The sequence below is a fragment of the Panulirus ornatus genome, chromosome 18 (genome assembly GCF_036320965.1).
Source record: "Panulirus ornatus isolate Po-2019 chromosome 18, ASM3632096v1, whole genome shotgun sequence".
NCBI lineage: Eukaryota > Metazoa > Arthropoda > Malacostraca > Decapoda > Palinuridae > Panulirus > Panulirus ornatus.
In genome coordinates, this window is record NC_092241.1 from 9081525 (window position 1) to 9095235 (window position 13711).

Consider the following 13711-nt stretch of genomic DNA (forward strand, 5'->3'; position numbering starts at 1 on the left):
TTACCAAACTCAGTCACCAGCTTCTGCAGTTTCTCACATGAATCAGCCTCTAGCGCTGTATCATCAGCGAACAACAACTGACTCACTTCCCAAGCTCCCTCATCCACAACAGACTTCATACTTGCCCCTCTTTCCAAAACTTGCATTCACCTCCCTAACAGCCCCATCCATAAACAAATTAAACAACCATGGAGACATCACACACCCCTGCCGCAAACCTACATTCACTGAGAACCAATCACTTTCCTCTCTTCCTACAAGTACACATGCCTTACATCCTCGATAAAAACTTTTCACTGCTTCTAACAACTTGCCTCCCACACCATATGTTCTTAATACCTTCCACAGAGCATCTCTATCAACTCTATCATATGCCTTCTCCAGATCCGTAAATGCTACATACAAATCCATTTGCTTTTCTAAGTATTTCTCACATACATTCTTCAAAGCAAACACCTGATCCACACATCCTCTACCACTTCTGAAACCACACTGCTCTTCCCCAATCTGATGCTCTGTACATGCCTTCACCCTCTCAATCAATACTCTCCCATATAATTTACCAGGAATACTCAACAAACTTATACCTCTGTAATTTGAGCACTCACTCTTATCCCCTTTGCCTTTGTACAATGGCACTATGCAAGCATTCCGCCAATCCTCAGGCACCTCACCATGAGTCATACATACATTAAATAACCTTACCAACCAGTCAACAGTACAGTCACCCCCTTTTTTAATAAATTCCACTGCAATACCATCCAAACCTGCTGCCTTGCTGGCAATAAAGAATGATCACAGGGATTAGGGAAAGCAGAGTTGTACAGTAGTACATTTAAGGGTGGATGTGGGTCATTGGGACTACTGTAGAGGGTTGACAGTACAAATTAGCATCTCATGAGTTGTTTTTGGTGTGGTAATGAGGGACATCATCCTACTGATGGAAATAAATGCACTGCCATTGAAAAATGGTTGCTATTTGTAAGTGCTTAGGGCAAGCAGGGTGGCATCCCCATATCAGAGGCTTAGCATGCAAGTCGAATTTTTCAGGTTCCTTCGGGAAAATTTCCTAAAGACAAACAACTTTTGACTCTCTTTTGAAAGACTTTACATCGTCAGATTAACTTTTAAACCATGAGGATTCTACTTTATCATTATATCCATCTTGAGTTTCAATTGTTGAGTGGATGTGTTGTTATTTATCATTATGTGTATTTTATGTTTATATTGTATGTGCTGTAATAAGCTCTACTGACTGTACTGCAATTGTATTTCAAATGATGGACATGCCCATCAAACCACGAATAGTGACCTTTGACCCCCCCGACCTTAGTAACAGTAGAACTAAGACAAAATTATGTTTTCTTGTTCTCCACCTGGAGTTAACAAGCCTGGGATATTTGATAAATATATGTGGAATAGTCCTTCACAGAATGGAATATATATACTATTGTGTATGAATATTTCATTACAGGTATGTGTTAACACAAAATTGGTGATGAGGCTGGGATAAGTGATACATATTGATACATGAAGTGAAATACACCTTCACACTGTGGAATATACACCATAGTTTATAAATAATTCATTTCAGGTATGTGGTAATGCAACATTGTTGATGAAGGTGGATGACTCCACATAGCAGCATGGATGTTAATGGTCATGATTCCATTCGTTATTACAAAATGGCACCACCTTAATCTGGAGAAAGAAGAGAAGCCACAACAATCCTGAAAAGGTAGCCACAAAGGGAACAGTAAACCCCCGTAACAACAACGAGAACGCCTCTACATATATCCCAGTTCCATCCTGCCCAGCTTCACCAGCGCTACACTGTAGACTTCCTAGCCAACCTCTCCATATCCAAGGTCAGTACTTCAAGCAGCAACACTTTTCTGTATTAAAGGCCAAAGCCTTTTTGTATTTACGTAAGACCTGTTAAACCTGAGATCCTGAGTTAGTTAAATTGTATAATGGCTAGAAAGATGATAAATCTATTTATGTATCAGTATCTCTGAGGCTCGTTACCTCCAGGAACTCTCATCAATGGGGTGGCCATGGGAAAGTCTCTCTTTACTGATGACCTTTACATGCCTCCCTTGCATACACCATTCCATGCATTCTTCCTCCAAGTACTCTTCCACTTTATTTCCCCATGTCATGCCGAGAAAGGTGCTGCATATTTTAAAATAATGCATCAGTTGTGAGAAATCAGAAGTATTTGCACCATGTAGATTCAGTTGTATAGATCTGCATTCACCATGACACAGTATACTTGGATGTCAACATGTTACGTAATGTAACAGACTCGTGTGAGTTTACAGATCTCAGTGAAGAATAGCTGAGAGTTTCTGTGGCAGATATCCTAATGCAATCAGAACTGCTTTACTTAGGGAGACAGTTTCATGAAACTTTTTTGAAAATTGCTTAAAGTATGGAGGTTGCTTTACACAAGGATCTTCTTTGTTCTTTATCACCATCTGTATATATGTTATTTAATTCTTATTTACCCAAATAACTTTGTAATTGTATGATAGATATTTAATTGAATCACCAATCTAGAGAGTGAATCTTTCATGAAAATATAGGGGCAATAATAGATACAAAAGTAACACAGTAATACTGATGAAAGTTTGTTCTGTTTCAGACCGGGGGTCTCAGTGATGAAGAGATCAGAGAAGCCCTTGAAGATGTCATTTGTGATTTTCCTGAAAAGGAGTAGGATCCAGGGAAGAGCACACCCACATTAGACTCCAGTAGCCCATTGATGAACGATGAAATCGATTCTGAAATGCGAGGACATCAGTGCTTCTCATATACACGATGAATTCAAAACCAAGTGACAGAACATTGGACATACAGACCTCAAGATACAGTAAAAACTGATAAGGACCACAAGATACAGACCTCAAGATACAGTAAATACTGATATGGACCACAGGATACAGACCTCAAGATACAGTAAATACTGATATGGACCACAGGATACAGACCTCAAGATATAGTAAATACTGATATGGACCACAGGATACAGACCTCAAGATACAGTAAATACTGATATGGACCACAGGATATAGTAAAAATGATATATGGGCCACAAGGTATAATGAACTAGATATATGGACCACAGGACATAATAAATGCAATACAAAAATTACTGGAAATGTGTACATATTCAAGTGCTATGTATATACCACTGGTCATGATGCATTTGTCATATCACAATCCTATATGCTGCCAATTATGGTCCAAGCACTTCTACTACATTTACCTATACAGTAGAATAATGTTTGCAAATTCAAACTGCTGTCCTCATTGAAGCTAAAGGCCTTTGTCAGTATATTTAGTTTAACAGCAATTGTTACAGACTTCCTAAAGATTTACTCTTATAAAAATACTACCAGTTTATGGCAAATGATTAATAAACTGTGAATCTGGATCATAAAATAACAAACCATAATGTTTATTGATTAAGGCAGTATGCTTATATATCAGTCGATCTGTTTTATTACACCTTTTCCATAGCTACTGTAAGGTGTTACTAGATTATTTATATCCAACACTTGTTCCCTTCAGACACACATTAAGTCTTCACCTGTACATCCCTACATGCACCAATATTTCTTTTTTTCCTCCCTCCAGTATGCTTCCTCTCTATATCCCATGTTACATATTTTCTTTTCACACCTACCTCCTTTAAATATACTATCATACACTCTCCTTGTAAATTCCATCTTTCATTTTTGCACTCTGCCATGCCTCCTCTCTGAAACACCTTTCTTTATTCAATCTTGCTACATCACATGCTCCCCTCAAATGGCATTTTTTTTTTTATATGTACTTATACCATACTTACAACTCTACCCTTTATTAGCTCTAGGTGATAATTATTTTTACCCTATACTGCTCTCCTTCCATTTCACTAAATTCTCACACCTCTTCCAGGAAATCATTCATCCCACATAACCTGGGCACATTTTAGTACACTATATGGTTTTACAAAATTTATACTTTTACCGTGTCCTTTCAAACACAGTGACTCTCAAACTTCTGCAACTCCTTTTCACTCGGTAAACAAAATGTATTATCTGCAAACAGGCTTTTCAATCTCCCACTTCCTTCTCTTTTACAACATGCAGGGAATACGTGGGAAGTATTCTTTCTCCCTATCCCCAGGGATACATGGAATGATAAGACAGATGAAAGCAAAACTTGGGAAAGGAGTGCATTAGTGAGGTAGCATTAAGAACAGAGGACTGAGCCTTAAAGGACCTGGATGTGGTGGATAGTTAGCTGTAGTTTTGGTGTATTATTTTAGTCTGTTTTCCTGGCGCTACTTCACAAGCAGGGGGGTAGCAATGCTGTTTCCACTGGGGCAGCAACAGGAATGGATAAAGGCAAGTATGAATGTCTGCCTTTATTCATTCCCATCACCACCTCGCCACACATGGAATAACAACCCCCTCCCCCCCCTCATGTGTGCGAGGTAGCGCTAGGAAAAGACAACAAAGGCCCCATTCGTTCACACTCAGTCTCTAGCTGTCAAGTAATAATGCACCGAAACCACAGCTCCCTTTCCACATCCAGGCTCCCCTGGGGATAGGGGAGAAAGAATACTTCCCACGTTTTCCCTGTGTGTTGTAGAAGGCGACTAAAAGGGGAGGGAGCAGGGGGGGGGCTGGAAATCCTTCCCCCCCCCCCCCCCTTTTTTTTTTTTTTTAATTTTCCAAAAGGGGAGGAGAGAAGGGGGCCAAGTGAGGATATTCCCTTAAAGAGTAAAAGGGAAGAGTGGTTTGGGAGTTAAGTCAGGGGTTAGTGAGAGGACAAGAGCAAAGGAAGGAGTAGCACTCCTGAAGCAGGAGTGGTGGGAATATGGTATAGAGTGTAAGAGAGAACTCTAGATTGATATGGGTGAAAGTGGATGGAGAGAGATGGGTGATTGTTGGTGCCTATGCACCCGGTCATCAGAACAAAGATCATAAAAGGCAAGTATTCTGAGAGCAGCTGAGTGAGTGTGTTAGCAACTTTGATGCACAAGACCGGGTTTTAGTGATGGGTGATTTGAATGCAAAGGTGAGAAACGTGGCAGTTGAGGGTATAATTGGTGTACATGGGGTGTTCAGTGTTGTGAATGGAAATGGTGAAGAGCTTGTGGATTTGTGTGGTGATTGGGAATACCTGGTATAAAAAGAGATATACATAAGTATATGTATGTGAGTAGGAGAGATGGCCAGAAGGCGTTATTTGATTGTATGTTAATTGATAGGCATGTCAAAGAGAGGCTGTTGGATGTTAATGTCCTGAGAGGGGCAGCTGGAGGGATGCCTGATCATTATCTTGTGGAGGCAAAGGTGAAGATTTGTAGAGGTTTTCAAAAGAGAAAATGTTGGGGAGAAGAGAGTAAGTGAGCTTAAAAAGGAGACGTGTCAGAAAATACCAGAAGAGACTGAATGCAGAATGGCAAAAGGTGAGAGCAAATGAAGTAAGGGGAGTTGGGGAGGAATGGGATGTATTTAGGGAAGCAGTGATGGCTTGCACAAAAGATGCCATGTGGCATGAGAAAGGTGGGAGGTGGGAAGATTAGAAAAGGTAGTGAATGGTGGGATGAAAAAGCAAGATTGTTAGTGAAAGAGAAGAGAGAGAGACATTGGGGCGACTTTTGCAGGGAAGTAATGCAAATGACTGGGAAAGATATATATGAATGAGGAAGGAGGTCAAGAGAAGGAGCAAGAGGTGAAAAAGAGAGTTGGGGCGAGAGAGTATCATTGAATTTTTATTATTATTATTATTATTTTGCTTTGTCGCTGTCTCCCGCATTTGCAAGGTAGCGCAAGGAAACAGACGAAAGAAATGGCCCAACCCACCCCCATACACATGTATATACACACACACGTCCACACACGCAAATATACATACCTATATATCTCAATGTACACATATATATACACACACAGACACATACATATATACCCATGCACACAATTCACACTGCCTTTATTCATTCCCATCGCCACCTCACCACACATGGAATACCATCCCCCTCCCCCCTCGTGTGCAGGGGTAGCGCTAGGAAAAGACAACAAAGGCCTCATTCGTTCACACTCAGTCTCTAGCTGTCATGCAATAATGCCCGAAATCACAGCTCCCTTTCCACATCCAGGCCCCACACAGCTTTCCATGGTTTACCCCAGACGCTTCACATGCCCTGATTCAATCCACTGACAGCACGTCAACCCAAGTATACCACATCGATCCAATTCACTCTATTCCTTGCCCGCCTTTCACCCTCCTGCATGATCAGGCCCCGATCACTCAAAATCTTTTTCACTCCATCTTTCCACCTCGAATTTGGTCTCCCTCTTCTCCTCGTTCCCTCCACCTCCAACACATATATCCTCTTGGTCAATCTTTCCTCACTCATTCTCTCCATGTGCCCAAACCATTTCAAAACACCCTCTTCTGCTCTCTCAACCACGCTCTTTTTATTTCCACACATCTCTCTTACCCTTACATTACTTACTCGATCGAACCACCTCACACCACACACTGTCCTCAAACATCCCATTTCCAGCACATCCACCCTCCTGCGCACAACTCTATCCATAGCCCACGCCTCGCAACTGTACAACATTGTTGGAACCACTATTCCTTCAAACATACCCATTTTTGCTTTCCGAGATAATGTTCTCGACTTCCACACATTCTTCAAGGCTCCCAGGATTTTCGCCCCCTCCCCCACCCTATGATTCACTTCTGCTTCCATGGTTCCATCCGCTGCCAGATCCACTCCCAGATATCTAAAACACTTTACTTCCTCCAGTTTTTCTCCATTCAAACTTACCTCCCAATTGACTTGACCCTCAACCCTACTGTACCTAATAACCTTGCTCTTATTCACATTTACTCTTAACTTTCTTCTTTCACACACTTTATCAAACTCAGTCACCAGCTTCTGCAGTTTCTCACATGAATCGACCACCAGCGCTGTATCATCAGCGAACAACAACTGACTCACTTCCCAAGCTCTCTCATCCACAACATTGAATTTTAGGGAGAATAAAAAGATATTTTGGAAGGAGTTAAATAAAGTGTGTAAGACAAGAGAAGGGGGCAAATGGGGAGGTAATAACAAGTAGTGATGAGGTGAAAAGATGGAGTGGATATTTTGAAGGTTTGTTGAATGTGTTTGATGATAAGAGAGGCAGATATAGGTGTGTTTTGGTCTGGGTGGAGTGCAAAGTGAAAGGGTCAGGGAGAATGGTTTGGTGAGCAGAGAAGGGGTTGTGAAAGGTTTGCGGAAGGTGAAAGCCAGCATGAGAAGGCAGGGTGAGACATAATACAGAAAACTATCATCTTGAGGCATCGAAATTTGAAACTTTTACCAATTATTAATTGATCCTACATCTCTCCCCAAAAAATTGAACTGCTGACTATTTAATAATGGGATAATGATTGAAAACTCTGTTAGCAGTGTTGATACAGAAAAGAGACTCGCTTAAATAAGAAATAAACTAATGGAGTACGTAAATTTTCAAAGAAAAAATAGTAAATTCCTATGTAACAAGTGACAGCAACAGGTATATCAGAGATTTTCTTCTTTCTTTCAAACTATTCGCCATTTCCCGCATTAGCGAGGTAGCGTTAAGAACAGAGGACTGGGCCTTTGAAGGAATACCCTCACCTGGCCCAATTCTCTGTTCCTTCTTTTGGAAAAAAAAAAAAAAAAACGAGAGGGGAGGATTTCCAGCCCCCCGCTCCCTCCCCTTTTAGTCGCCTTCTATGGCACGCAGGGAATACGTGGGAAGTATTCTTAATCCCCTATCCCCAGGGATAGAGATTATGTTTGGAAATATATGTACATAAGGGTTCTTGGTATAGTATTCTCTTGATTAACAAGTGATATATATTGCTACTAACTGTACTCTGTATTGACAGCATAAAATATACCCTTTTGCATAATAAGGCTCGAGGGAAATGGTTCCATACTACTAGTCCTAATCTCCCTCAACCTTTCATGAGCTTTTTGACACAACACTTCCTAACACTTGCATTAAATGTTAGTGCAAATAGACATTTTCAAAAACATATATAAAAAATCTAAAGTCTGTGCTTATCATTATTCATGCATAATTTTTTGAATAAAATGATATACAGGGAAACCTAGTGAGATACTGTTCACAAGTGCTGCAAGCTCTTTAACTGAGACTGCACCACAGTCATGTATATGAGGTACTCCCATGATTTTTTTTTTTCTGGCAAACCAAATGTGTATCTGTTACAAACAAATATGAATACTAATGGTTTTCAGCAGTTACCTCAAAAAAATTATAACAAAAAGATGGTTTATTCCTGGGGATAGGGGAGAAAGAATACTTCCCACGCATTTCTCATGTGTCTTAGAAGGCGACTAAAAGGGACAGGAGCAGGGGGCTATAAACCCTTCCCTCCTTGTATTTTAACTTTCTAAAAGGGGAAACAGAAGAAGGAGTCACACGGGGAGTGCTCATCCTCCTTGAAGGCTCAGATTGGGGTGTCTAAAAGTGTGTGAATGTAACCAAGATGAGAAAAAAGTGAGAGATGGGTAGTATGTTTGACGAAAGGAACCTGGATGTTTTGGCTCTGAGTGAAACGAAGCTCAAGGGTAAAGGGGAAGAGTGGTTTGGGAATGTCTTGTGAGTAAAATCAGGGGTTAGTGAGAGGGCAAGAGCAAGGGAAGGAGTAGCACTACTCTAGAAACAGGAGTTGTGGGAGTATGTAATGGAGTGTAAGAAAGTAAACTCTAGATCGATATGGGTAAAACTGAAAGTGGATGGAGAGAGATGGGTGAATATTGGTGCTTATGCACCTTGGCATGAGAAGAAAGATCATGAGAGGCAAGTGTTTTGGGAGCAGCTAGTGAGTGTGTTAGTAGTTTTGATGCACGAGACTGGGTTATAGTGATGGGAGATTTGAATGCAAAGGTGAGTAATGTGGCAGTTGAGAGAAAATAGTACATGGGGTGTTCAGTGTTGTAAATGGAAATGGTGAAGAGCTTGTAGATATGTGTGCTGAAAAGGGACTGGTTATTGGGAATACCTGGTTTGAAAAGAGAGATATACATAAGTATACCTATGGATTTGTATGTAGCATTTATGGATCTGGAGAAGGCATATGATAGAGTTGATAGAGATGCTCTGTGGAAGGTATTAAGAATATATGGTGTGGGAGGCAAGTTGTTAGAAGCAGTGAAAAGTTTTTATCGAGGATGTAAGGCATGTGTACGTGTAGGAAGAGAGGAAAGTGATTGGTTCTCAGTGAATGTAGGTTTGCGGCAGGGGTGTGTGATGTCTCCATGGTTGTTTAATTTGTTTATGGATGGGGTTGTAAGGGAGGTAAATGCAAGAGTCCTGGAAAGAGGGGCAAGTATGAAGTCTGTTGGGGATGAGAGAGCTTGGGAAGTGAGTCAGTTGTTGTTCGCTGATGATACAGCGCTGGTGGCTGATTCATGTGAGAAACTGCAGAAGCTGGTGACTGAGTCTGGTAAAGTGTGTGGAAGAAGAAAGTTGAGAGTAAATGTGAATAAGAGCAAGGTTATTAGGTACAGTAGGGGTGAGGGTCAAGTCAATTGGGAGGTGAGTTTGAATGGAGAAAAACTGGAGGAAGTGAAGTGTTTTAGATATTTGGGAGTGGATCTGTCAGCGGATGGAACCATGGAAGCGGAAGTGGATCATAGGGTGGGGGAGGGGGCGAAAATTTTGGGAGCCTTGAAAAATGTGTGGAAGTCGAGAACATTATCTCGGAAAGCAAAAATGGGTATGTTTGAGGGAATAGTGGTTCCAACAATGTTGTATGGTTGCGAGGCGTGGGCTATGGATAGAGATGTGCGCAGGAGGATGGATGTGCTGGAAATGAGATGTTTGAGGACAATGTGTGGTGTGAGGTGGTTTGATCGAGTAAGTAACGTAAGGGTGAGAGAGATGTGTGGAAATAAAAAGAGCGTGGTTGAGAGAGCAGAAGAGGGTGTTTTGAAATGGTTTGGGCACATGGAGAGAATGAGTGAGGAAAGATTGACCAAGAGGATATATGTGTCGGAGGTGGAGGGAACGAGAAGAGGGAGACCAAATTGGAGGTGGAAAGATGGAGTGAAAAAGATTTTGTGTGATCGGGGCCTGAACATGCAGGAGGGTGAAAGGAGGGCAAGAAATAGAGTGAATTGGAGTCATGTGGTATACAGGGGTTGACGTGCTGTCAGTGGATTGAAGCAAGGCATGTGAAGCGTCTGGGGTAAACCATGGAAAGCTGTGTAGGTATGTATATTTGCGTGTGTGGACGTGTGTATGTACATGTGTATGGGGGGGGGGGTTGGGCCATTTCTTTCGTCTGTTTCCTTGCGCTACCTCGCAAACGCGGGAGACAGCGACAAAGTATAAAAAAAAAAAAAAAAAAAAAAAAAAAAAAAAAAAAACCTATGCAAGTAGGAGAGATGGCCAGAAAGCATTATTGGATTACGTGTTAATTGATAGGTGCCTGAAAGAGAGACTTTTGGATGTTAATGTGCTGAGAGGTGCAACTGGAGGGATGTCTTATCATTATCTTGTGGAGGCGAAGGTGAAGATTTATAGAGGTTTTCAGAAAAGAAGAATGTTGGGGTGAAGAGAGTGGTGAGAGTGAGCGAGCTTGGGAAGGAGACTTGTGTGAGGAAGTACCAGGAGAGACTGAGTGCAGAATGGAAAAAGGTAAGAGTAAAGGATGTTAGGTAAGTGGGGGAGGAATGGGATGTATTTAGGGAAGCAGTGATGGCTTGCGGAAAGGATACTTGTGGCATGAGAAGCAGATTAGAAAGGTAGTGAGTGGTGGGATGAAGTAAGATTATTAGTAAAAGAGAAGAGAGAGAGGCATTTGGACGATTTTTGCATGGAAATAATGCAAATGAGAGGGAGATGTATAAAAGAAAGAGGCAGGAGGTCAAGAGAAAGGTGCAAGAGGTGAAAAAGAGGGCAAATGAGAGTTAGGGTTAAGAGAGTATCATTAAATTTTAGGGAGAATAAAAAGATGTTTTGGAAGAAGATAAATAAAGTGCATTTGTCTTAAGACTAGAGAACAAATGGGAACATCGGTGAAGGGGGCTAAGGGGGAGGTAATAACAAGTAGTGGTGATGTGAGAAGGAGATGGAGTGAGTATTTTGAAGGTTTGTTGAATGTGTTAGATGATAGAGTGGCAGACTGGGTGGTGTGTGAAGTGAGAGGGTTAGGGAGAATGATTTGGTAAACAGAAGAGATAGTAAAAGCTTTGTGGAAGATGAAAGCCAGCAAGGCAGCTGGTTTGGATGGTATTACAGTGGAATTTATTAAAAACAGGGGGTGACTATGTTGTTGACTGGTTGGTAAGGATATTTAATATATGTATGACTTTCTAAAAGGGGAAACAGAAGAAGGAGTCACGCAAGGAGGGCTCATCCTCCTCAAAGGCTCAGATTGGGGTGTCTAAATGTGTGTGGATGTAAACAAGATGAGAAAAAAGGAGAGATAGGTAGTATGTTTGAGGAAAGGAACATGGATGTTTTGGTTCTGAGTGAAACGAAGCTCAAGGGTAAAGGGGAAGAGTGGTTTGGGAATGTCTTGGGAGTAAAGTCAGGGGTTAGTGAGAGGACAAGAGCAAGGGAAGGAGTAGCACTACTCCTGAATCAGGAGTTGTGGGAGTATGTGATAGAGTGTAAGAAAGTAAATTCTAGATTGATATGGGTAAAACTGAAAGTTGATGGAGAGAGATGGGTGATTATTGGTGCATATGCACCTGGGCATGAGAAGAAAGATCATGAGAGGCAAGTGTTTTGGGAGCAGCTGAATGAGTGTGTTAGTGGTTTTGATGCACAAGACCGGGTTATAGTGATGGGTGATTTGAATGCAAAGGTGAGTAATGTGGCAGTTGAGGGAATAATTGGTATACATGGAGTGTTCAGTGTTGTAAATGGAAATGGTGAAGAGCTTGTAGATTTATGTGCTGAAAAAGGACTGGTGATTGGGAATACCTTGTATAAAAAGCGAGATATACATAAGTATACGTATGTAAGTAGGAGAGATGGCCAGAGAGCGTTATTGGATTACGTGTTAATTGATAGACGCACGAAAGAGAGACTTTTGGATGTTAATGTGCTGAGAGGTGCAACTGGAGGGATGTCTGATCATTATCTTGTGGAAGCGAAGGTAAAGATTTGTGGGGGTTTTCAGAAAAGAAGAGAGAATGTTGGGGTGAAGAGAGTAGTGAGAGTAAGTGAGCTTGGGAAGGAGACTTGTGTGAGGAAGTACCAAGAGAGACTGAGTACAGAATGGAAAAAGGTGAGAACAAAGAAGGTAAGGGGAGTGGGGGAGGAATGGGATGTATTTAGGGGAAGCAGTGATGGCTTGCGCAAAAGATGCTTGTGGCATGAGAAGCATGGGAGGTGGGTTGATTAGAAAAGGTAGTGAGTGGTGGGATGAAGAAGTAAGATTATTAGTGAAAGAGAAGAGAGAGGCATTTGGACGATTTTTGCAGGGAAAAAATGCAAATGAGTGGGAGAGGTATAAAAGAAAGAGGCAGGAGGTCAAGAGAAAGGTGCAAGAGGTGAAAAAGAGGGCAAATGAGAGTTGGGATGAGAGAGTATCATTAAATTTCAGGGAGAATAAAAAGATGTTTTGGAAAGAGGTAAATAAAGTGCGTAAGACAAGGGAGCAAATGGGAACTTCAGTGAAGGGGGCTAATGGGGAGATGATGATAAGTAGTAGTGATGTGAGAAGATGGAGTGAGTATTTTGAAGGTTTGTTGAATGTGTTTGATGAGAGAGTGGCAGATATAGGGTGTTTTGGTCGAGGTGGTGTGCAAAGTGAGAGGGTTAGGGAAAATGATTTGGTAAATCGAGAAGAGGTAGAAAAAGCTTTACGGAAGATGAAAGCCGGCAAGGCAGCAGGTTTGGATGGTACTGCAGTGGAATTTATTAAAAAAGGGGGTGACTGTATTGTTGACTGGTTGGTAAGGTTATTTAATGCATGTATGATTCATGGTGAGGTGCCTGAGGATTGGCGGAATGCTTGCATAGTGCCATTGTACAAAGGCAAAGGGGATAAGAGTGAGTGCTCAAATTACAGAGGTATAAGTTTGTTGAGTATTCCTGGTAAATTATATGGGAGAGTATTGATTGAGAGGGTGAAGGCATGTACAGAGCATCAGATTGGGGAAGAGCAGTGTGGTTTCAGAAGTGGTAGAGGATGTGTGGATCAGGTGTTTGCTTTGAAGAATGTATGTGAGAAATACTTAGAAAGACAAATGAATTTGTATGTAGCATTTATGGATCTGGAGAAGGCATATGATAGAGTTGATAGAAGGTTTTAAGAATATATGGTGTGGGAGGCAAGTTGTTAGAAGCAGTGAAAAGTTTTTATCAAGGATGTAAGGCATGTGTACGTGTAGGAAGAGAGGAAAGTGATTGGTTCTCAGTGAATGTAGGTTTGCGTGTGCCCACATGTTCGTGTATATAACGCGTGTGTGTGTGTCCTTGTGTATGGTTATGTAATCCTGTTTTGAAGCGTATGTTTGCGGAAAGGAACCTGGATGGTTTGGCTCTGAGTGAAACGAAGCTCAAGGGTAAAGGGGAAGAGTGGTTTGGGACAAGAGTCAGGCAAAACAGGGGGTGTGTGATGTCTCCATGGTTGTTTAATTTGTTTATGGATGGGGTTGTTAGGGAGGTGAATGCAAGAG

General features: G+C 41.5%; 1 protein-coding gene and 1 long non-coding RNA gene across 6 annotated transcripts in view; one reads left to right on the plus strand and one right to left on the minus strand.

Annotated features, from left to right (window-relative positions):
* LOC139754985 (N-acylneuraminate-9-phosphatase) overlaps positions 1–3494 on the plus strand; it is a 68127-nt gene extending 64633 nt beyond the window's left edge. For all 5 annotated transcript variants that reach the window (XR_011713998.1, XM_071672855.1, XM_071672856.1 and 2 more), the window contains 2 exons: positions 1595–1868; positions 2648–3494. The gene's annotated coding sequence lies outside the window, so the exon portion shown is untranslated. The remainder of the gene's footprint in view (positions 1–1594; positions 1869–2647) is intronic.
* On the minus strand, positions 3089–11025 carry LOC139754986 (uncharacterized). The gene is made up of 2 exons (XR_011713999.1): positions 10446–11025; positions 3089–9108 (listed from the first exon to the last, which is right to left on the minus strand). It is a non-coding gene; the product is annotated as an uncharacterized lncRNA (long non-coding RNA).
* Between the last annotated feature and the right edge of the window lie 2686 nt (positions 11026–13711).